The following is a 24,195-nucleotide window of genomic DNA, read 5'->3' as shown; positions in this document are numbered from 1 at the left end:
CAGAGCCCCTTCCACTGACCTCGTCTTCCAGCATCGCTCTGGAGGGCTGCAGGGACCTGCCCACACTGCCCTTTGACCTCCAGGGGTCGGAGGGCAGCATGGATGGGTCTCTGCAGCCCTCCAGAGCGACACTGGAAGACAAGGTCAGGGGAGGCGGTGGAAAAAGCGGTGTATTCCCAGATGTGCAGTTCACACTGCGCCAATGGGAAGACACTGCTTTGCAAAAACTTTGCTCAACGAGCGAGGTTTACAGCGGCGGTTTCACGCTGCTCCCAAGCAGCCAGGATCATTAGACTAATCATTGCCTCCTGTGCAAACAGCAGCCCAGGGATGGCGTTTTTGCCGTCCCTGGGTAGCTGTATTTCACCCATACGGAAAGGGCCTTAGAAAGAGGTGGCTTTTGGTGTGCTTTCCACAGCAAAGGCATCAGAGAGGGGGAAAGGCTGTTTCCCGCCTCACCGTTTTTCTCCCTGATAAGTTTCACCCTCAGCTCACACCTGAAATTTTGGGTGTAGCTGAAAGGATTCTCCATGCTGCCATTTATTTTTATTTTATTTATTTTATTAAACTTATAGGCCGCCTATCCCCGAAGGTTACCCCGAAGGTTACCCCAGGATGTTTGCACTTCAGGCTCCAATTCTGGGTGCCTTTTCAGCCTGAAAAGTACATTGTTGTACTCATGTGGTCCTGCCAATTCCAGCAATATATAGTTTTCCTATTTAAAAAAAAATTCAAGGAGCTATCTTTTTAGCTATGCAGGCACGCAGAAGAGAATCAGATGCTTGTAAGATGGAAGATTGAAGCCACCGTATAAGCATGCAGAAACACACATATGTCCCACTTTCTGAAAAAAAAGTAGTGTGTTAAGTTCTCTGATATGCTTCTTTACTACAATATGCAGGGAGATTTGTTGCTCAATGTTGAAAAACATACTCCACAGAAGGCTTTACTACCTGATTCTACTGATTGTATAAACTGACCTTAGATAGGGGAGCTCGCATCTTTTGGCACAAAAACCCTTCATCAGTTCTGTATTAATTATCAGTCTGCAAACCAAAGCCAAACTATTTGAATAACCAACCAATGATTTCTAAGTGTTGCTCCAGTGCTGTGACTTTGAGGTAAGGATGAACATCTCTATTTTCAAGAGGAATCAAACATCATTAAAAAATGTCTACAGCATGCTTGCTCCTTAATGATGACATAGGTCCATTCTGCACAGCACAACTAAAATGCCCCCCCCCATTTCTTTCACCTAAGTTTGAAGCTCTTGCACTCAATATTTTACAGTGCTTCAGGAATTTTCCATGCCTGTAGCTATTTGTTGAAGGTTCCCCCAAGGCACTTGTCCACTGCTAGGCACCTTTTCAACCCAAAACGTACATCGTTATAGTCAGCTCATCCTGCCAATTCTGGCAATATATAGTTTTTCCTTTTGAAAAATTTCAATGAGCTGTCTTTGATATGAAAATTGGCATGGATTCTAAAATTGTGTCTTTAAAGACAGCTCATCAAAAATTTTAAAAAAGGGGAAACTATATATTGCCGGAATTCAAATAGCCACAGGCATGGAAAATCCCTGCAGCAGAGCCTGCAGAGCAAATCTTGAGGAAACCTTCAGCAAATGGTGGCAGGCACAGAGAATCCCTGCAGCACCGTAAGATGTCAGGTGTGATGTGGAGGAAACGGACCAGGCAGGTTTAATGATTAGGCAAGAAAAATAAGACATCTTCTCAACTCTTGAGCTTTGCACAGCAAGAGGAGACAACTTGAAGATAACTTGGGGGAAAAAAGATCAGTAGCTTTGCATCCTCAAAATAGGGTGGCTTGAGCTGAAATAAGGCATCCCAAGGATATCTTGGGGAAAAAAGCTGTGTGGAGTTCCTCCCGAAGATGCCATTTTTTCCATCCTCAGGAAGTCTTATTTGTGCTGTGCAAAGTGAACCATAAATTTTGAAAAGTTCTCAAAGCTGGCTGGAAGAATGTTTCATTTATACAGTAAAAGCAAACTATGAATCCCTTACTGTGATGTTTGCATCTAACTTACAATACAACTGAAATTGGTTCCTAATGTAAATCTGGACTCCAGCAAAGCCAAGATTCTGATTCAAAATATAAGGAAGCTACTGAGAGAATCTGAACTGTCATATTGAGGGTTCCCCAGGCACCGCCACAAATAGATTCATATGCAGGTCTCCTTTTCCCCAAACACTGAGAGTTTCTCACCAAACAAGCTTCATTAATTGTCTAATAGCCGGATTAATTAAGGACACAGAAAGTAAACAGCTAGAATGTAATTTGACTCTGATTGCCATGTAACAACTGGAAGGATGGTCTCATTTACACATGTAAAAAGCCCCATAATCAGAGGCAATGTGATCATAGATAACAATTCATGGGAGAAAAATGATCTCCTGGGGCCCTTTGACTCCCCCCTCAACTTCTTTTCAGGCCTGGCTGTTGTCAGTTCCCACTCACAGACCCATTTATGAGGCTCTTATCTAATTAAGCAATCAAAGCAACATTATATGTGTTGGTACCCATAGTGTGAAGGTTAATCCGCTCAGGTAGTAACCACTGAATAAATTGAAACTCATGTAAACTAGATTTTTCTGGGAAAAGTTCAGTGGTTGCCTTTGCTTGGGGTTTTTGTACTCCTAATTTCTGCATGTGTTGTCTTCAGGACTACCTGCATGGGACTGTATGATCGGTCCCGAGGCTGCTTTTGCTGCTGTGCAGAAACGGCCTTAGAATCCTGCTGGGTAAGATCAACGAACCATCAAGTCCACCATCCTGTTTCCAACAGTGGCTGAATGGATGCTTTTAGGCCATTCTGGCTAATAACAACTGATGGGCTTTTCCTCCACAAAGCTGTCTAACCTTCTTTTAAACCCAGCTAAACTAATATCCAGCTTTGTATCTTGTGACACTGAATTCCACAAGTCAATTACTCTTTGGGAAACGAGCATCTGCCTACAGAGAGATAAAAGAGGAGTGGACAAGGTCTCTGACCTTCCAAGCCTTCTGCAAGAATATTCACCTCACATTTTCAGTATTTTTCAAATCAATAATGTTATCAAATGGTTAAGCATGTAGATGGGGTTTGTAAATTACATTTGTCATAAATGAGACAAAGAACACCTACCTGTGAGAAATACAATCATAAACTGCCTTACTCAGTGCTTGTATGTATGGGAAGGAAATGTGGGTGTGTACCGCAGAAGTATCATCTAGAGAAACACAATCATAAACTGTCTTATTCCGTGCTTGTCTGTATGTGAAGGAAAATGTGGGTGTGTACAGCAGAAGTATCTAGACCAAATATCAGGACTGTCATTTATGACCAGGGTTTAGAACAGACCCTGATATGGTGTATGTGAGAAATTGGGAACCTTTCTGTGCAAGCCAAGCCTTTCCTTAACCCCCCCCCCCCCACACCCATTAGTGTTGTGGCCATGAAATAGCAAAGTTGGTTGGAACTGATGGGGCTGGCAAAAGAGCAACAAAATGCTCAACAAGGAATACCTAGTACTGAGGAAGAACTGGGCATGCCTGGTGTTCTGGAGAGTATGGATAGAAAAAGTGAAGAAAACAGTGGTGGGATTCAAACAATTTAACAACCGGTCCCAGTGGTGGGATTCAAATAACTTAACAAGTTGGATACAAGCAGCATTTTAACAACCGGTTCTGCCAAAGTGGTGTGAACCTGCTGAATCCCACCACTGGAAGAAAAGGCAGAGAAGATCCAGAAACTCTGTGATACAACCTGCCTTCCAAAGGATGGAATATCAACACATCAGGAGTTCTGCCTTCCATTATCAACCGAACTCTCCTGCTTAAGTAGTCAGCCCAACAATCTTAGATACATCAGCAAGTCTGGATAACCTAACTTGAGTGGGAAATGTGAATGAGGCTACCATTTTTTTAAGTCTACATACTCCTTATTATGCTAATTAGCTCTGCATTTCTTCTAGGATTAAACAGTTTGTACATGTAGGATTTATCTCTTAATAAGGACAGGTCCCTGCAACGGACAGTCACCTACATTTGTCAAGAACATCAAACAAATAATTTTCAAACCAAAAGAAAAGGCAATAGTTTTTCTGAAATTCACATTTTCTTGGGACTGACATGTGGTATGTTAGCGTCTTCTTGTAGATGCAGGTTTACAATGAAATCATTGAAAAATGGGTCAAGAAAGGGCTTTTCCATCATAAAGCTATTCTGTAGGAATCAGTCTAATCTCCTCTTAACGCCATCTAAACCAGAGGTCACCACCACATCTTATGGCAGTGAATTCTATGAGTCAATTCTATATTGTATGAAGAAATACCTTCTTTTTTATGTTGCATTTATTGCCAATCAGTTTCACTGGTTGACTCCAAGTTCTTGTATTATAAGAGAAAAAGAAAAACTCCTTTCTTTATGCCATTTGTACAACTTTTTCATGTCCCTCCTTAGTCCTCTTCTTTCTGAACTGACAAGGCTGAAGCCCTTTAGCCTTAGATTGCACTGTTCAGCTGTTTTTACAGATCTACAGTGATCAATGGGTCATAGTATTTCAAATGCAGCTATAAAAGAATGTTGCCTAGGGAAATTTTTGTTGAGAAGTGGCATTAAAAATGTTTTAAATTTTTCAGAAGGAGTTTAAAATATCACAAACTGTTCTTGAAGCACAAGATTGGTCTTTATTTCTGTGGGAAATGCTTTTAAATAAAAGTGGTTTTTCAGATGTTTTGAAGGCATCCAATAAGTAGACAAAAGGAAATAAAAATTGGACCATTTTAAATATATTTATCTGATATTGGCCTAGAATGTGCATAATGCTGAGAAATAGGTGCACCTGCAGAAATCCCCCCTTTCCTGGCTAGCCAGGTTTAATGTTAACCAGTTTAATGTTAACCAACCTGTTAACCAGGGAAGGGGTGATTTGTGCAGGTGCACCAAAACCAAGAGTGGCTGTAAACATAATTTGCAAACCAATTTCTAATTTTGGTTTAAAACCAGATCTCAATAATGAATGAGATGACATGAGACCATTGCCTTTGCAGTACAACCTCCCTCACAGCCACCAACTCCCAGCTGTCTCTCTCCAGCTATCAAGCCACCAACTGCTCTCCCTTTGTCTGACTCTCTGCCACCCCTGCCTGGAAGCTAGAGGAAAATTTCTTAATTTCTTGCTTCCCCAGGCCTCTTTAAAAATACCATCACAAGCTTCACATTCCAGTTCCCAAACTCTGATGATATTATTTTCACAAGAGTTAAGCCAACACATCTAATTGTGTGTTACCAGGACAACCAAAATGGTGGCCAAATTCTCACAATGAGCATAATAGAGAAAAGTGTGGATCTTACTAAATAGTAATAATAATTAAACATTAATTCAATTATAATTTCATTATTGCAGCTAGAGAGCAAGTGGTAAATGTTTAACGTTGAGTATATTTAGTGCAAAGGAAATTGTGATCCCTTCTTTTTTTTGTTCTTTATTTCTATCTCTTCTAAAAAGTCCTAATAAAAATATTACCATGGAAATTCTCAGAATGAACAAATAGTCTCACTAGAGTTTAGGGAACACTATAGGGTACACATAAAGAGTGGGATATGCATGCTCCCAATGTCCCAACCATGGAATTACATTCAGGTACTTTTCAGCCAAATTTTATCATCTAGGGTAGCCTGACATAATGGCTGTACGGTGAAGTTCATCCAAAATTTTCTGAATTGTTTGATTGACTTTCCAAATGGCGGTTCTTTATTGAAGAATTACTGAAGAGTTAATTGAAAAAAACCAGCTATTTGAGATGTTACACTGTGAGATCACATCATATCTCTGAACCAAATTAACTAACTGAAGCAAATGCCTGGCTCTTGTCAAACTTAATAATGCTGGGAAAGATTGCTGGTCTGACCTGGAGCTTCATATGTGTCCTGGGTGGCTGAATTCTGATGAATTTCAAATGCCATTTGACCAACCAGGCTTAACCTGTACTATCTCAACAACAGAACAGAGGATAATATAGTGCAATGCAGGTCTTGGATTTCATAGCTGAGACTTGCTCTGCCTGCCTCCTCCTTTTTTTGTAGTACAGGTCGGCTAGTTCTTGTACATGATTTGCCACTCAGACCTCAAAAATAGATGAGGTATACGCTGCTTCCCCCTAAACTGGCACGGTTACAAAAACCCAACATAGTTCCCCAAGTTGCAGTCACAAATTCTGGTTGCGATTCTGACATACCAGTGGACCACTTGTTATCCAACAAATGGGCAATTCAGTTAAAAATGAAGGGTTAGCACATACAAATTGGCAGGAACTTTACCTTCTCCTCGCATGGACTAAGTAGCAGTAGTCATAGCTGCATGACTAATGAACTTTTTGTAAATTAGTATACTCACCTTAATTAGCCATCTGTTACTACTCATATAATGTCAGGTTTCTCCACCTAAAAAGTCCCGTATTCATTTCTACCAGAGCTTGACTTAATCAGTATGATAAGAACTAGCTATAGCAAAACCCCAGCCAGACTGAAGTTCCAGTGTGGCATTGATGTATCTCAAGAGAAAACACCTTTCGTTTCTTGAACTGGGCTTTAAAATTAAACTGGGCAGTTATTGATAAGAAGAGGGGAGAACCAGCTATGTTTTGCACAAGAACAATGTTGACAGGACAGGACACAACGATACAGCCAAAATTCATGAGGAAGCTGAACACTGCAAAGAGAAAAAAGATGGGGTGTTGTGGGTTTTCCAGGTTTTATGGCTGTGTTTCAATAGTATTTTCTCTTGACATTTCACCTGCATCTATAGCTGGCATCTTCTTCAGAGGATCTGATGGTAGTAAAGCAAATGGAGTGTATATACCTGCGGAATGTCCAGGGTGGGAGAAAGAACCATTTGCATTGGTTAAAAGTGTTAAGGGTTCAATTTGCAAGTGTAGTTTGCATGTGTTAAGTGGAATCCACCCATTTTAGCATATGTATAAAACACTGAAGTTGCATTAGTGAGGGCATCTGCATGGCATCTTCAGAGGCATAAGTATACACGAAAATACAACAGCGCATTGCATCTACAGCTTTATGTGCTGAAAAATGCAAAACAAACAATAAGGTGCATATATACAGTGAAAACAAGTGCAATAATACATACAACTGCACTCTGTGTGCCAAGCTAGGAGACAAAGCTCTTAACTGTTAGAATTTTACACTGTTAAAGTGTCCATATTCACACGCAGTACTTCCGGTTTCTTACAACAATGTCCTCTCATTTAATATATACAGCAATCCCTTATGTCTTTGATATTTCCAGGACGAAGCTCTTAGTTCTCAAGATGCATGCATGAACATACCGCACTTTCAATTGGATGAAACTCTGCCCTCCCAAGTTGAATAAATAAACGTAATACTTGAGAGATAGACAGACTTGTCTGTGCAGACTCTGTCTGTGTAAGATGAATGGAATGCGCTATCTTAGCCGTTTTCGAATCATCTTCTTCAGATGAGATTTTCAGATGTCAGCCATAATTGGGGTCAATATTTCTTGGTGAGACTTTCACATTCCTGCATATCCCCCTCTGGACGGATACTTTAACAGTGTAAAATTCTAACAGTTAAGAGCTTTGTCCCCTAGCTTGGCACACAGAGTGCAGTTGTATGTATTATTGCACTTGTTTTCACTGTATGTATGCACTTTATTGTTTGTTTTGCACTTTTCAGCACATGAAGCGGTAGATGCAACACACTGTTGTATTTTCGTGTATACTTAGTTTTAACATTGCATCTGTTGATCTTCAGAGGTATGTCACAGCAAGACATGTTTCTCCATTTTCTGTGCCACTAAGAAAAACATCTTGCCATGATATGCCTCCTTAGATGCCAGCCTTAGATGCAGTTGAAATGTTAAAAGCAAAAACTACCCTACCATACCCACACAAGCTGAAAAACCCACAATACCTCATTGTTTTTGTTGTAGCAGCCTGGACAGCCCTGACTAGACAGCGCTTGGAAGATAGGCAGGGGCTGCCATGGTTAGTACTTGGATGGGAGACCACCAAGGAAGACCAGGGTTGTTTTGCAGAGTAAGGCAATAGAAAACCACCTCTGCCTATCTGTTAGCTGGAAAAGCCCATATAGAATTGCCACAAGTTGGTTGCAAATTGACACATTTTATCATTGTCATCTCTCCTCCTGTCTCAAAGCGTCACTGTCAGCATGGTATTCTTATCTGCTGCACTGATTCTTAAGCATTCCTTTTCAATTACATGGACAAGCAGGACTCCAGATTTGCCCTACTTAAGTCTGAGGAAAAGGGCAGACCAGAGATCTTTGGTTCTGTTGGTGATTTTAAAGGGCAGTTCATGTCCCTTAGATTGCAATGTCTCTTGTGAAACTAAGGCTGATTCCGCATGGGCCAAAAACAGCGGTGTGAAAACGGTGTGAAAACAGTATAAACCCTTTTACACCGTTTTAAACCCCTTTACACCATTTTCACACCGTTTTCACACTGCTGTTTTAGGCCCATGCGGAATCAGCTTAATATGTGGTTAAAGTTGATTCCTGACAGATGCCGTTTCTAGGCTGTACTCCAGTCATTTCCAGACTGTCACATAAAATCTGGAATCTGAGTTTAGGAGTGTCTTTGCTATGCTCTAGTTCTCTGGTGCCATTTTGGATTCCCTGGTAGGCTAGCGAGGAAAATGCAGAAAAGTGTGAAAGGCAAAGTACAAGTGCTTTGTTTCTGATTGGTGGTTCCTCCTTCCCAATGATAGAATGACCACAATGCAAGACAGGGCAGTTGGTCTTTGGCTTTCTGTCTGTCACATTTTTCTCATTGTGGTGGTTTGGCAAGTGTTTGCTGTGCGCTACTACTGCACCATAAGCCCCTCCTCCATAGAAGAAGCCACAGACTGGTAGTGTATCTGCATTGCCATCCTGAAACTACTCTTGAGCACTGCTGGGGATACTGTTAGGTCCAGCCCTGGCTGCTTCAGAAACCAGAGGTGAGACATTTAGCTGTGATAGCTAGACCAAGAGAACTAATCCAGGCAGTTCCTGCTAATATAGGTCTATACTCTGACCAGGACCTTACCCAAAGTCAGGTTGCAGAGAGCTGTTCCATATCGCAAGAGATACAGCACAACTTGCCAAAGGGGCGTGGTTCATGTTTGTTATTGAGTGCACTGTGGAAATATTTAGTTACATTAATATACTGCATTTTGTAAAATGTAATTTGTTCTTCATGCTGTGTAATAAATTATGCAGTGAAAAAGGCTTTACAGCTTTGGGGTTTTTATTTGTCAGTTGCACAATGCCTGCAGGGCTGCACAGGACCAAAAAAGTAGATACCAGCAATGAAAACTAGGAAAAAAGAACTGTAGGTTTAGAGTTAAATATAGACATACCTTTGAAATAATGTATTTGTTCAAAGAATAGGAGTGCAGGGGAAATAATGTGCCTTGCCCCAGCTCCCAAGTGCTAGCTGTGCCACTGCCATTCATATGGTCATTTCTGTCGTTGACAGCCCCATTTTTAGCAAACTTTTAACTACTCTGCCATGGGCTGAGCTGGTTTTGTTACAGCTGTGAGCTGCGTTGAGCCCGAAGAAAGTTTCCGTGTCAGGGTAGTTTCTAAACAGTTGTGATAGCACTGCAAACTAGGATCTTGGTTCAGCTCATCACATGGCCTGATGTGCAGCTGCCGTGGCCTCAAATGGACCAGTGAATCAGCCCTGCACATAGCAGATGGTTCCCCCCAAGTGCTAGAGAGACAAGCCAGATGCTGGATGGCAAGACAAATATTTACAACCAAATGCCCTCATACATTTTTGACCAAGCTTTGTTTGGACTCACACAATGGGAGAGAGACCAGAAGCAGAGAGAGAGAAGGGAAAAAAGGAATACATCTGAGGTCACAGAAGCAAAGAGCATCAGAGCTGGAAATGGAAGGCATATTGTTGACTCCCTTGTTCCAGTGTGTGCTGTACTTCTCATTATATTTATTTTATAAGCTTCTCAGCAGCATGCCCCTTTTTTGTGCCACCGTAATACATTGCCATCTCTCCATATCCACAAGGTTTCGGTTCTCCAGTCTGGTCACTGATCTTTTCCTTTCCTCTGTCCCCAACTGCATGGGAATGAGCCTTTGTGCTGGTTCACAAAAATAGAATAAAATAAAAAGGAGGGGAGGAAGATCCTAGGAGAGAACTTACAGCAACAATGTACATAAGCGTTAAGAAGACCAGAGCCATTTTGCCAGCAGAAGGGATATCTTGGCAGACCTACAAGGCCGGGGGAACTGACCTTTCTGTAGCAACACAAGAAAACCAGCTGTGCTGTGACAGGAGCTTTCCCCATGTATTAATTTTTCTCAAAGTAGCTTCAGGGTCATTGCACTTCATCTGTTTCTACAATGTGTTGCAAGTGTGCACTTTACAAAAGGACTGGTGTGTATATTATTCACTCTTGACAAACACCTGTTTGCTGGCATTTGTGAACTTATTATTAGGAAAATATGAGGATCATAATCCATTGACAAGCAGAAGTGAAGATGTTATAATGTCAAAATATGTCTTTTGTCAGTCATTCCTAGTTTTTCCATTAGTGTCTATTGGCTCTGATTTTTCTTCACCTTAGCTGGAAGCAAGTGACAGTGAGACCAACAAAGAAATCAATACCAGATTAAAATCTTAAATACAAATTCTCCTGAAATCCAGCCTGAGGTAAAGGTTGCTTGCTATGCCTCTGAAACAAGCTGAGACAACTCTTTAACAAGACGTAAAAATGTTCCCTATTATTTGTGTGGGTATTTTTATACTGGGGGGAACCATTTTTATGCTGCTATGTTTCAATATGTTTTATGGAACTGAACCATGAATTTTAATTTATTATGTATTGTTGTATCTGTATTTGTATTTATTGTACACCTCCCAAAGCCCTTCAGGGGTGGGCGGTTCCTAAATCTAACAAATAATTAAATAAAATAAATATTTCCATGTGATTGAACAGGGGTTCATATCCACAACGACAGAAACGCATGAAAGAAATAATTTCTGGTAGATTACATTTTAGTTGCATGAGAGTTCAGCTCCTAGCACGAATATATATGGTTCACCATTCCTTTAAAAGCACCATTCCTTTAAAAGCACACATGTTGTACAGAAGAGCATCTGCATATATACCTCTGTTTGTTGAAAAGAAAAACCAAAAAATCCATTCTTGTAATGGGGTGGAGATGTGGCTTACTTGTGTAGCTCTGGCAAAGGAAACTGGAACAGGATATTACCTGTGCCATTAATTTCACACCCTTGGCAGGCAAAATTAAAAACATAATATTCAAACACTACCATATTATTGCTGATATCCCTGGATATGCCTCCTGCCTTCATGTAGGTTTTGGACAATTTAAGGCAAAAACTGGTAAAATCGGATTTTGTGTATAGACCTGCTTCAATGGAAATGACTAAGGGGCACTTTAGTTGTGGCCACTGTTCAGTATGTGACCTTTCGATTAACATTAAAGAGATCATATATCTCCCATGGATTTTAAATGGGTATGGAAGCAATTCACCACATGCCAGATTAAAAAAAATGTTAGTATGTGATTCAGTTCCCATGTATATTACTAAATAACGGCACTAGATTCAACTAGGCCGTAATTGCGACGGGGGCAGGGCACATGGTGAGCTCCGGAGCAGTGAGCATGCGTGCCCTGGGCCGGCTGGGCAGCTGTGCCACACCCGGCCTGATTGTGTGATACGCGCGAATGGAGGGGTGGAGGCTATATATTAGGCAGCACATGGTTGCTCCAGCCTTCTTCAAAGCCTGGAGCAAACTGACCCACCAACCCTCCCTATTTTAAAAATGGAAGGGTTTGCTGCTCTATTTGTTGCAGCCTTGGTGGTTTGGGCAGAGGAGCACATCCTGGTGGGGAGGCCGAGCTTGCACAACGGACCTCGCCACAGTTGGGGGCCTCTATAAGAGGCTTGGGGAGGGGTGGGCTCATGGCGCATGCTGCGGAAGCCTCTGCAATTCGAACCCCAGCAGTTAGGGAGCCACACAGGGCTGGCGCCCCGGTGGCCCAGTACCTCTCTGTCCTCCCCAATAGGGATTGGGGTTGTTGCCAGGGGGTCAGCCAGGGGTGCTGACCGGCTGCTGACAGATGTGCTCCTCTTGCTTGCCCAGCTTCTGCCTTAATAATAAAAAGGGCTGCAGCCCATTTTAATTCCAAGACGTGTCCTGTGGTTATTCACCAGATGAAACCTCTGCCCATCTGGGCGCAAATACAGGACTATCTTGCAGGTTCATTCACACAAGAATTATTGAGCATTGCTGAAAAATCAAACAGACATCTTGATGCTCACTGTCAGGTCTCAGACTGAAGTCAATAAACAGGCTCTGGATACTTGATCAGAAGTCTTTATTGAACTCAGCTGGTACCTGGCTTGGCAAAGCCAGTTCTGGCAGGCTATGGTAAAACGGTTACCTTTATCCCCCTGATTTTCCCACCAGAATCCCCTCTCCCTGGTTCTCATGAAATGTGGGAATGTTACAGCGGAAAAGAAGATGTTTGGGACAGCACAGCATCTCAAGGACAGCACAGTGATAGTGTCCAGCTATCTGCTGCCTGCCCTGCTGGGTCGGCGTCAGGGTTTTGGCTACTTCAGCTATAGTTGAAAGCATCAAAGAAAACGAAAGAGCAGGAAAGGTCCATTAACATATCAGAGGAAAGATAGCTTACCCCCTCCCCATAGGCAGATGTGAGAACTTGCACCTCAGTTCCCTGTATTGATGTCAGGCCCCATCCTGACTTCCACTAGTACAGCACTTTGTGGAAAAAGAGCACTCAGAAAATGACATTCTTCTTTTGTACTGTATAGATATAAGGCCAAGGGGTTCAATCATATCGACATCAGGAGACATATGTAACAGATGAAAGCCAGGTGGATTCATTAACTTAGAACAGTACACCAACGGGTCTTAATATGTCTATAGAGTTTGCCAGTTTCCTTTAAATGGTATGCACAAAACTGTTTGGTTAGTGACAAACATGCACGGTCCCTTTAAATACTCTGCATATTGTGCTGCAGCCTTCGTAGTTTCATGAGTAGTGCATGGACCTAAAATAAAAACAGAGTAGAGACATGATGACATCAGAAAGAAATGCAAACCACCAGCTGCCACTAATTAACTTACATTAACTGACATAAGTTTGCATGTGTAGCACAGTGAACTTCAGAATGAAAAACTACCTGCACTCAATCTCAGCCTTTTTTTTGATGGGACAAATGTTAAATATGAAAACCTGCTGTTGATTAAATCTACGGAAGTAACTATGGCTATGCTCATTTTTTAACATGACAGGAATATTTAAAAAATGACTTGTTATAACATATATTTATTGTATTTAATGTATTTATTGTATTTATCCATTTGTGTATATTTATATGCTTACTTATGAATATCTAACATTAGTAAGATTTTAGGTATGAGAAAAATGGGTGTTACTTTGGAATTTATGATTAAGCTGAGTGCATAATATTGAGCAGCCTTTCAGCTGCATTCTTTTGATTTAAATACAGAAAGACAGTGTCCCTTAAAACTGAACAGGCAAGCTGGAACTTTTATACTGAGGAAGTGGTTTTTATTCATAAAACAGGAAAAAAAACCAGTGAGCTCATCTTAATTTTGGACTTATTGTGGACATTGTGACTCTCTCCTTGAGGACTTTATGCCACATTTGCACAATATATTTGTATGACTATGGTGCATTGTGGAGATTCTTGACTTTGATGTTCCCCATGAGTTTGTAGTTTCTGTGCTTCTACAGGCACATGTGCATGTTTATATTAAATATTTTAGCACTTCTTTTTTTTAACTTTATTAAACTTGTATCCGGCCCATCCCTGGCCATAGCCAAGCTCAGAGAAGCTTATATTCAGTTTAAAACAACACATAAAACCAACATTAAAATAAGTCAAAACAATCCCATTTCTCTTCCTATCACAGATGGTAATAAGCACCCTTCAGCTCATTAGCTGGTGTGAGAGCAAAGAGGACATCAGGGTGTGATAAATTCAAAGGCTTTGGAGAGTCAAGCATTCCAGTCCTTAACCAGCTCATCACAAGAGCCACCAGTAGGCTTTGGATTATTCAGGGCATTCCGGAAACCAAGTGGAACCATAAGTCTCCACAGACTGGCATAAATAAGCCCATCGCCTAGACAAGGAGGCACAATGACATGCACTCAAGCATTCAGAGCAAAGTAGTCAGACCAGGGCACTCAATCAATGGAGATTAAGATCACATCTATCTCCATACCAAAGATGAGATCCAGCATGGGGACCATTTGGTGTATAGGTTCCATACTAACCAGGAAGTGTCCTAGTTCTGCCAAGGAAGACACCAGGTCCACTATCTGTGATGATGTGGCCACATCTACATGTACGTTGAAGTCTCCCAGAACAAGAAGCTTGGGGTACCTCAAGGTCCACTCTGGCACAGCATCTAGCACACTAGGCCAACACAATCAATACTGGTGATCATTGGGGTGGGAACTGTCCTAAATCGTCCCAGATGAGAATCACCACCCCCTCCCCTGGCCCTTAGTTCAAGACTGGTGGAGGACTGAGAAACCTGGCAGGATAAGTTCTTTCAGGGCAACTGTTTTGCCTTCTCTCAGGTCTCAGTCATGCACACCAAGTCTGCATTTTGCATCATGAGACACTCCTGTAGTGTTGTGGTCTTATTATTTATGGAACTGGTATTGCACAACACCAGTGTTGAAGAGTATAATGTCCTAGAGTATAATGTCCTAGGCCTACCACACACATGTCTATTGGTAGGGTGAAAGAAGGGAGGAGAGCTTGTCTACATCTCCCCCTCTGTCTCTCAATTAGCCTTCCTCCCCCAGTATATTTTCCCAGCCCCATAATTAGTGGAATCCCTAGCCCTCTACTGACCTCCCTAAAATGGACCATATTTGCACCCTCCTTCAAGCCCCATACAATTTTTAACTGGAGTTACACCAGAATTATTCAACACTCTTCCCACCTGAACATAAAATCATAGGGTGTTCCTTCAATAATTTACTTATTTTACTTAAAAATGTACTTAAAAACACTCAACAATAACAAAGAAACCCTAATAGTTGGCAATTAACAAACCTAACCTCAGGGGATAACTAATACCAATACCCTTCTGGAACAGTCACCCAATCAGAGATAGTGAGCTACTATGCTCTCAGTACTGTTGCAGAGAGGGAGTTTTTGATGGTAATTCCACGCTGGGATTCTCAATATTAACAGAGGGTAGCCGATCAGTTCCGAACAGCCGATCAGCTTTGAAGTGCTTCCCCAGTGCTTTCAACATGCACTTGTTTACTGAGAGAGCTCAGTCCTCCATATTCTTGGAGAAATAAAACAGGGACTTTAACCCATCCAGTTCCAGAACAATGATAATTGCACTACTTATCTGCTATCCTCCCAACCACAGTATATTGGGCTGTTGCCACTCAGCCTGGGAGATGGCTTGGCTACAAATGGTATATTCTTCTTATTCTTTCTGTTGGTTATTTCAGCTCCAATGGCCATCCCCATCTGTCTCTCTGATGTTTAAGGCTGGAGGTTGCTGCCCCATCCACTCTTCAAGTTGTTTTCCTTTGAGCTCAGACTGGGGTCTCCAGAAACTACTAGAACCTTGCCATTTGGGTTGGGTCCAGATCTTCCACTGTTATTGTGACTGTAGCCTCCATCTCCATGTCTGTTTCCAGCTCAGGCTCCAACTCCAATACTTGTGCAAGTGGGTGTTGTAGCCTCCAACATCTGTGCTTTTGTGATTACAGTGATGGTAAACTAACAAGGCCCATTTGTGATCATTGTACTGTAGCCTGGATATAGCTTGTTTTACTAACCAGTTAACAACCACTCAGAAATCTTAACTTGCTTCCACTGGGGCCAATCTTTTTATTTTTCAGGAAGATTTTCAGGAATGTTGTTAAGTTTATCTACTAAATTGCCTTGCATTTTTCTTTCTGTCCCTCAAGTCACCTTGTTGACCTGTTTTACTGTTGTCATTCTCTTAACTGTATAATCTCTCACTTAGGCCCTTTCTGCACAGGGCCAAAAAAAGCGGCCCAGGGATGGAAAAACACTGGTCCCTGGGCAGCTGTTCGCACAGGCGGCACTGCTGCAATGCAGCAGCACCGCCCTGTGCGGCCCCGAGTGGTGTGAATGCGCCGCTTTCCATCTCCCTTCCCAAGGGAGGTTTTTGGAAAGCGGTGCCTTCCCATCGGCACGGTGTGAAACACACCATGCCGAAGGCGCCACTTTCCCGTCCCCCCCCCCACTCACCTTGTCCTCCAGCGATGGTCTGGAGGGCTGCTGATACCAGCACACGCTGCCCTCCGACCCCTGGAGGTCGGAGGGCAGCATGGGCGGGTCCCTGCAGCCCTCCAGACCGACGCTGGAGGACAAGGTGAGTGGGGGGGGACGCAGGAGAGGCGGCTCTGTGCGGAACTGCCTCTTCTGCGCTGGCCTCTGCGAGGGCCGCTCGCACACTCCCATGCGAACGGCCCCCTCCCCTCCACCAGCATCATTCCTGCTGGTGGAGGACTCCTTACTGTGATTTTCCATGTGACAGATGCAAGAACCATTGCCTTCATTCTCACTTACCATCTATAGACAATTGTAATACTGTGGCTGCATTTGACCAATCCAGAAAAGAAAAGGAAGACAAGGATGGGTGGGTGAGATGTTGCCAGGCCAACTGTAGCAAACAGGATCAAAATGTTTTCATTTTGGGCTGAGCCATCCTGGAAGCTTCTTTTCCTAAATAGGTTCTCACTCACTCCAACGAGTGTAACAAACTATAATGGTGCCCAGAGGTGGAGCTTGGGGGCAGAGCCAACAGTATACAGCTGGCGACAATCAGCCAGGCTTCTCAGTTTGATCCTGGGCACAGCATGTCTTGGGTCAAGCTTTAACCTGAAAGTTTAAAGCCTGCAGTTTGAAGCTGGACCTGGGCAAGCTAAGCCCAGCATTGAATGGGCTGATCTAGCTCCAAATCCAAACTTCAGGACAGGGTGAGCCCATACTAGCCAGCTCAGCATTCAACTGCATTCCTGCTCCTGAACTCCATGTGGGGTTCAGACAGGGGTGTAGTTGGGGATCTGGCCAAGTGGCACTCAGGGCTCTAGCCCAGTGGTGGGATTCAAAAATGTTAACAACAGGCTCCGATGGTGGTGGGATTCAAACAGCCGCGTAGTGCCAACGGAGCAGGGTGGGGCACAACATGGCGGGGGCGTGGTCTGGGCATTCTGGGTGAAGGGATGTCCAGAGCAGGGTGGGCGGTACTGCAGCAGGGGCACTGGGCAAAATCTCCCCACTGCGCCCCAATGCCACCTAGGTAGACAGTTTTGCAAAACGGAGCCAAACACTGGCCAAACTCTGCCCTCCCCATCCCCATGGCACCAAGGTAGAACATTTTGCCAGCAGAAACCAGGCACTGGGCAAACTCTGCCCTCCCCATCCCCAGGGCACCAGGGTAGAACGTTTTGCCACCAGAAACCAGGTACTGGCCAAACTCTGCCCTCCCCATCCCCAGGACAGAACGTTTTGCCAGCAGAAACCAGGCACTGGCCAAACTCTGCCCTCCCCATCCCCACAGCAGAACGTTTTGCCAGCAGAAACCAGGCACTGGTCAAACTCTGCCCTCGCCATCCCCAGGGCACCAGGGCAGAACCTTTTGCCAGCAGAAACCAGGCACTGGCCAAACTCTGCCCTCCCCATCCCCGTGGCACCAGGGTAGAACTTTTGCCAGCAGAAACCAGGCACTGGCCAAACTCTGCCCTCCCCATCCCCAAGGCACCAGGGTGGAACGTTTAACAAAATGCAGTTACTTACTTTAATAGCCAGGAGGAACAAGCTCAATTATCTCCTGGTGTTCCTGCTGCTCACCCACTCCTCTCGCAACTGAGGCTTTGTATGCCCCTCCTCCAAGGGATTTCATTGGATACTTCTTAAAACAGAGCCTCACACCACTAACTCCCATGGAGGGGAGGGGGATTAATCATTAACAGACTTGCTGGGTCAGTTGAAGTTAATCATTTACCAGCAGTTGGCAGAACTGAGGAAGATTTATCAAAGGAGTTCAAGTTAATCTTTAACAACCGGTTCCCCAAACTGAAGAAAATTTTACAAGCGGTTCCATCGAACCGTTGCGAACTGGCTGCATCCCACCTCTGCTCTAGCCCCCCACACCTGCCATGGTTATGCTACTGCAAAGGATGGTTCCATTTAGTGATCTTTAGGAAGCAGCTGGTCTCTTCAGTTAAGGTGGCAGTCACAGCTACAACAGTTTTAAACCAGGCACTCCACAGCGTGATGTCAGCAGAATCTTTCCTCTTCTATTGACAAGTGCTTTGTTGAGAGAGGGAGAGGTCCCATTTTCTCAGGAAAAAGGTGATTTATTTTCTCCATGTGAATACTGACTTTCATTAAAATTTGGCTCAGCCATACTTATTTGCAAGAGACCTAATTCATATTCAGAGCTTAGGGAATTGCATGATTTTCTAACTGATTAGGTTGAATGTTACATTGGATCTTTGCAATAGGGCATATTGCTTCCCTTACAGGATAAATCACTGCGATTTATCATATCGCTATTCTGTAGTGTGGGAGGCTTTTTTCCCTCTAGGGTGCTAGGGCAGGGCCCTGCCAAATTTAGGTTTGAAAACATCTGGAGATTTGGGAATGGAGCCTAGGGAGGACAGGGAACTCAGTACATAGTAAGGAGTCCATTTAGCAAAGGGAACTGATCTCTGTAGTCTGGACATCAGCTACAATTCTGGGAGATCAGGTTTCATCTAGAGGCTGGCTTCCCTACCTATCTCCAGAGCAACATATATTTGTATTCTTTTGAAAGGGATTTGTACACTGATAGTAGCATCAAGAGGTCATTCTTGGTCAATTCTAGATTCCTTGATGGCATACAGGAAAGGATGTTCAGCTAGATTCAAGTCCAGTAGCACTGTAGAGACAGAGATTTTTTGGGTATAAGATTTCAAGAGTTGAATCTAGCTTTTCTACTGCAGACCAACACTGTAAACCTGGGGAAGGAAGTAATATCACAGTTATGCAGAAAACTGGGTGGTGGTGCATAGTATAGCATTCTTTAGTCAGGAATTGTCCCAAAAGCACATGGGCTTTTGGATTTTATCATTACAGGTAACATCTCTCTGATATCACTGAAACAAGAAAAGCTTTGCAAGTAAATTAAGACCTATTGAGTGCTTCTATTTTAAATAGTAGTTAGCAGACACAGAACATACAAAACTAACTGGTATTAGATAAAACACTTAACTACTTTAATATTTTATAGTTACAATTCAAAACATAACATTAACGTAGAGATGTTAAAACTTCAGCATCAATTTTCAAAGCTACAGAAAAATACTTAGCAGCAACTTCCATAATTCTTTGTTCATTACCAATTATAATATCTAAAAAGGAAAGGAAAGGTAGACAGGACAGGGGTTAGGAGAAAGGCTGTTGGTTTGGCACAAAGGGGTCATAATTTTTATAATTTTTCATCCAAAAAAATCAATTTCTTTACTGGGGAAAAAAAGAATTTACTTTCTCAGATGATAAACTGGCTGGTGTTTTGTGGAGGTAATGCATAATAACAAAACCTGAGAGAATGGGCATGCATCTATTTTATGATAAGGCATAATTTTTTCTCTACAGTGCTTGGTTTTATCCCAGCTAAAAGCAGTCATGTTTAATGTTCCCCAGATGAGAACAATACTATGTGAGAGAATCAGGCTTTTACTTTCTCTTTCTTGGACACTGGGAGTGAATAAATGTTTAGATGCCTTATGCTAATAATACTTCTTAAATCACAGACAAACAGTTTCTAATAAACCTTCAGCTGCAGCTAGGTCTTACTCTTTGGCAAACAAAAAATAACCTAAACTGTACAGGGAAAACGTTATAATCCTTAGCATTTATAAAGTGATCTCTCTCACTGTTTTATATCCATTATCTCATCAGTTCTCTCAACATACCTCACTCAGCATCCTGAGTTCCTTCTTTGCAACACCCTTCCCACCTTTTAACTGGGATATAAAGGAAATCTCCGTTCCTACTCATATCTGATGAAGGGAGCTTTGATTCTGAAAAGCTCATCCTCTGAAAATCTTGTTGATCTCTAACATGGTAACAGACTTGAATCTTGGTGTTGAACATGGGTACCCTCTAAAACTATAGTTATATTTATATCACAGGCTGTGGCTCAGATGAGATCTGGATTAGGGACTTTCATCCTTAGGCTGCAGTGTGCAGTTTTGGTATTCTGAAGTGGTAAGAAATGGATGAATATAAGCAGTGGTGGGATTCAGCCTATTTGCACCTATTTGGTAGAACCGGAAATTAATTTTTTGTCTAGTTCAGAGAACTGGTTGTAATCCCACCACTGAGTCCTTTCAGAACCAGTTGTTACATAATTTCAATCCTACCACTGGATATACGATACCTTGTGCAGTGATGTAGGTATAGATTTTTTTATGGTGTGGGTTCGGTGACTGAAGGCTTTCCGGCTGTTCCATTCCATGCATTGTTTCAAGCCAGACATGTAATGGGAGGGGTTTGAACTCGAGAACCCCCCCCCCCTTACCTACATCCCTGACCTTGTGTATCTAAATTCCAAGGTGGCCAACCATTGGACAGCTCTGTGCCAACACTGGTTTGAAAATTGTACAGACCTTCCCTTGGAACTTGCTTGTATCAGTAAACATCCTCGATTTTATTATGATCTTGCAATTTGGTTATTACAAGCACAAAGGTCAGTTTCACACTCGCTGAGGTTAGTGACCAGCTACTATGGATGTGGCCTCAACTAATCACAGAATCGTATAAACTGGAATGGGATATACGAAGCAGTATAGGAGAAGAACATGGTGAAACAACAACTGCCACAATTAAAAAAATTGAAGCTGTGTAGTCCAGATTAGTATTTCAGCTAACTCAATATTTGCCTGTGCGAACAAGCAAACGTTTTCCAAAATCATAGGTAGAAAAAAAAATCTGCTACCTGAGATCCTTTAACTGGAGATGACAGAGACTGAATCTGTGACTTTATGCAGACAAAGCACATAGGCTACCGTAGAGCCAAATCCCCTTCATAACAATGAACAATAATAGCAGCAACAATAGCAACAATCATCATTATCATCATCATTGTAATTATTTTTATTATTAATGTTTCTACAGTGGTATCAATGTATCTAGAGTTTTACAGGAAAATATATGGGGAAAAGGTAGGGCCTTTCTCTGAAGGGTTTACAATATTTATTTATTTATTTATTTATTTATTTATTTATTTATTTATTTATTTATTAAACTTTTATACCGCCCCATCCTCTAGGGGCTCTGGGCGGTGATATTAATGTAGTTATCAATTGATAGTTGTATTGAGCTACTATTGCTGCAGGGTGTGTGCAGGGATTCTTTTTTGGGAAAAGAATCTCCAGATTGACAGTGAATCTAACCTTCCCTGATGCTTTCAACAACATAATAAAATTAAATTTGAGCCTGTTGAAATTAGATCTAGCATGATATATACCGGTGTTATTTGTTTTTCTGCACACATTTTAAAATAAAACAAATTCCACTGACTTACAAAAAAAAATTCATCCGAGCAGGGCTCACTCAAGATTTTTGGGCAGGCTAGGTGAACTGTGAGAGCCAATGTGGTATAGTGGTTAAGGAAGGGATATCAAACTCATTTGTTACAAGGACTGGGTATGACATAAATGTAACTAGGCTAAGTGAAGGAGGAAGGTGGCTGCCTCAGCTGGCAAGCCTGCAGCAGGCTTACCAGCCAAAATGGAACTGGGGGAAGTGGTCAGCACTGGTGAGGGGGATGGCTGGCTCAGATCAATTCCCCACCCACCATTAGATGCACGCTCCTCAAGGCAAATTCCCCGGGGTCCTGCAGCACTCCCTACTACACCAGCCACGACAACGCAGCTACAAAGCAGTAACCCTGATTCTGCTGCTCCTCCCCCCCTCAGTGCACGTCATTTTGGATCCTGGTCGGAAGTACGCCCTTTTGAAACTGCACACCGAACACAGAGCAGGGGTCCCCTCCACTTTCACTTTTGAAGTGGGGAAAAGCCCTCAGCTGGCAAGCCCTCAAGCTGGCTTGCCAGGCCAGATCAGGAGTGGGATGAAGTGGGTGCCTGAACTGGCAAGTACACAGTGTGGTGGAGTGGCTATCAGGACAGGTGAGCGAGGAGTAAGAAGGGGTTGCCTCAGAGGGGCTGCATGTTTGACACCCCAGGGTTAAGGTGTCAGAATAGGACCTGGGAAACCCAGGTTCAAATCAGGGGACCTTGGGCAAGTATTTGGATAGAAAATCTCTAAGGAATACCAGGATCATGACATGGAGGGAAGCAATGACAAACCACCTCCCAACATCTCTTGCCTTGAAAACCCTATGGGTTTGTCATAGTCAGCTGTGACTTGACTGCAAAAAAAGGTAAACTATGACACCTTAATTCAATACAGAGAAAAGTGAGTAGGGCAGCCCAACTGGATTGACAGCTTAGGATACCAAAAGGTAAGAGAGGCCTTGTCTGGAGGTGAAGGGTCTCCCCTTTATGTACAGGGCAGTTAGAACATAGCATGGAGGGACTGGCAATATGGCCCTCCTGATAATGACCTGCCTGTTTCCTGTGGCCTGAAGGCACAGTGAAAACAGCAGTCAGGAAGCCAACACAGCTTGTAGAGGCATAGCCTCCTAGAACACCACAGCGGATAGGAATCCTGGGAGGGGGGGGCAGGGAACCAGTTCAGAGGGTGGGCTGGCCCAGATAGCAGTCATGACTCTTCCTCATTGTCTAGGTGGAACCTCCTTGTGAGCAGGGTTTTTTTGCACAGGCATAGCCAGGCACAGTAGCTTCACCTTTCTTCTCCCTCCTGTGTTTCCACCAGCCCTGCTGGGCACACAGGTGGAAGTGACAGCCTCTCAGCAGCACAACAATGGAGGCCGATGAGGAGCCCAGAGGAAGTGGGAGCAGATCAACATGGGTCTTTTGTTTACCCATCAAACTAGCACCTGTTCTGGAGAGGCAATTGCCAAGGTTTGCCTAATGGTCTAGACTGACCTGTACAGTGGCGTACCACCAACAGGACGGAGGGCGTGATGCCCCGGGCGAAGCTGTGGTGGAGGCATGGCCAGTCCGTGGAGGGGGCATGGTGGGGGCATTCCGGGGTGGGGCGGGGGCAGGTGGAGCGCAACAGGAGTGCAGGACATGTGTGCGCCCTAGGCACAGTTTCCCCTCGCTCCTCCTCTGGCCCTGTACCAGGTTTATTCATATACTCCATGAAGGAGCTACAACCAAATAATGTCATTTTTTTAAACTCACCTATAGATTGTGGCAAAATAAGCTTACTGCCACCTTGTTCTGACTTTGGAGCTGTTGATTCTAAGGCATTAGACTCTAAATATGAGTTCACCTTTTCAGTTTTATTACACATACATACACACACACATGCATGCATGCACACACACACAGAAGGCAAACAAATTTGAAAAAGAACATTTTTGAGACAGAAAATCTAGAATCCAGAGACAGATATATCTCTAATTCAGGTGATGGCAATGATTCAAAATATGTTGTTTGTATTGTGTGTATTTGTATATGTTCATTTATGTTAAACTTTAATCATTTACTATCAATTGTCTAAAAAAAGGAAAATAAAATGAGCAATAAATGCAATAAAATGAGCAATAAATGCAATGAAATGAGCAATAAATGCAATAATTTCTTCCTAGATCTCAAATTTGCACTCTGATAATCTTAAGAGATGAGCAGACTAGTGTTTAAAGTATCATATTTCTGTTTCAGGTTCTGTTCACCCCCCCACCCCCCCCTCACTTTCCAGCTTTATTTTGCTGAGGCGTGATGTTTACAGAGATACAGTGGGTAAAGTTTCATTTCACCACACTAATCTTCTCCTTTGGCTTGGGATTGATATCCATAGACTCTTACATTGTACACTGTCTCAAGACATGCTTGGTGATACTGACAAAGAATCCTGCAACTCGCTGGTGGGCCCCAAACCAATGTTTGGAATTCATTAAACTGAAGATTTTAGTATAGGTTTTAAAGAGAAACACTGAACAGATGGTGTGTGGAAGA

The sequence above is a fragment of the Sphaerodactylus townsendi genome, linkage group LG05 (assembly GCF_021028975.2).
Source record: "Sphaerodactylus townsendi isolate TG3544 linkage group LG05, MPM_Stown_v2.3, whole genome shotgun sequence".
Lineage (NCBI taxonomy): Eukaryota > Metazoa > Chordata > Lepidosauria > Squamata > Sphaerodactylidae > Sphaerodactylus > Sphaerodactylus townsendi.
The sequence above is the reverse complement of the archived record's forward strand: the minus strand, read 5'-3'. Positions refer to the sequence as shown.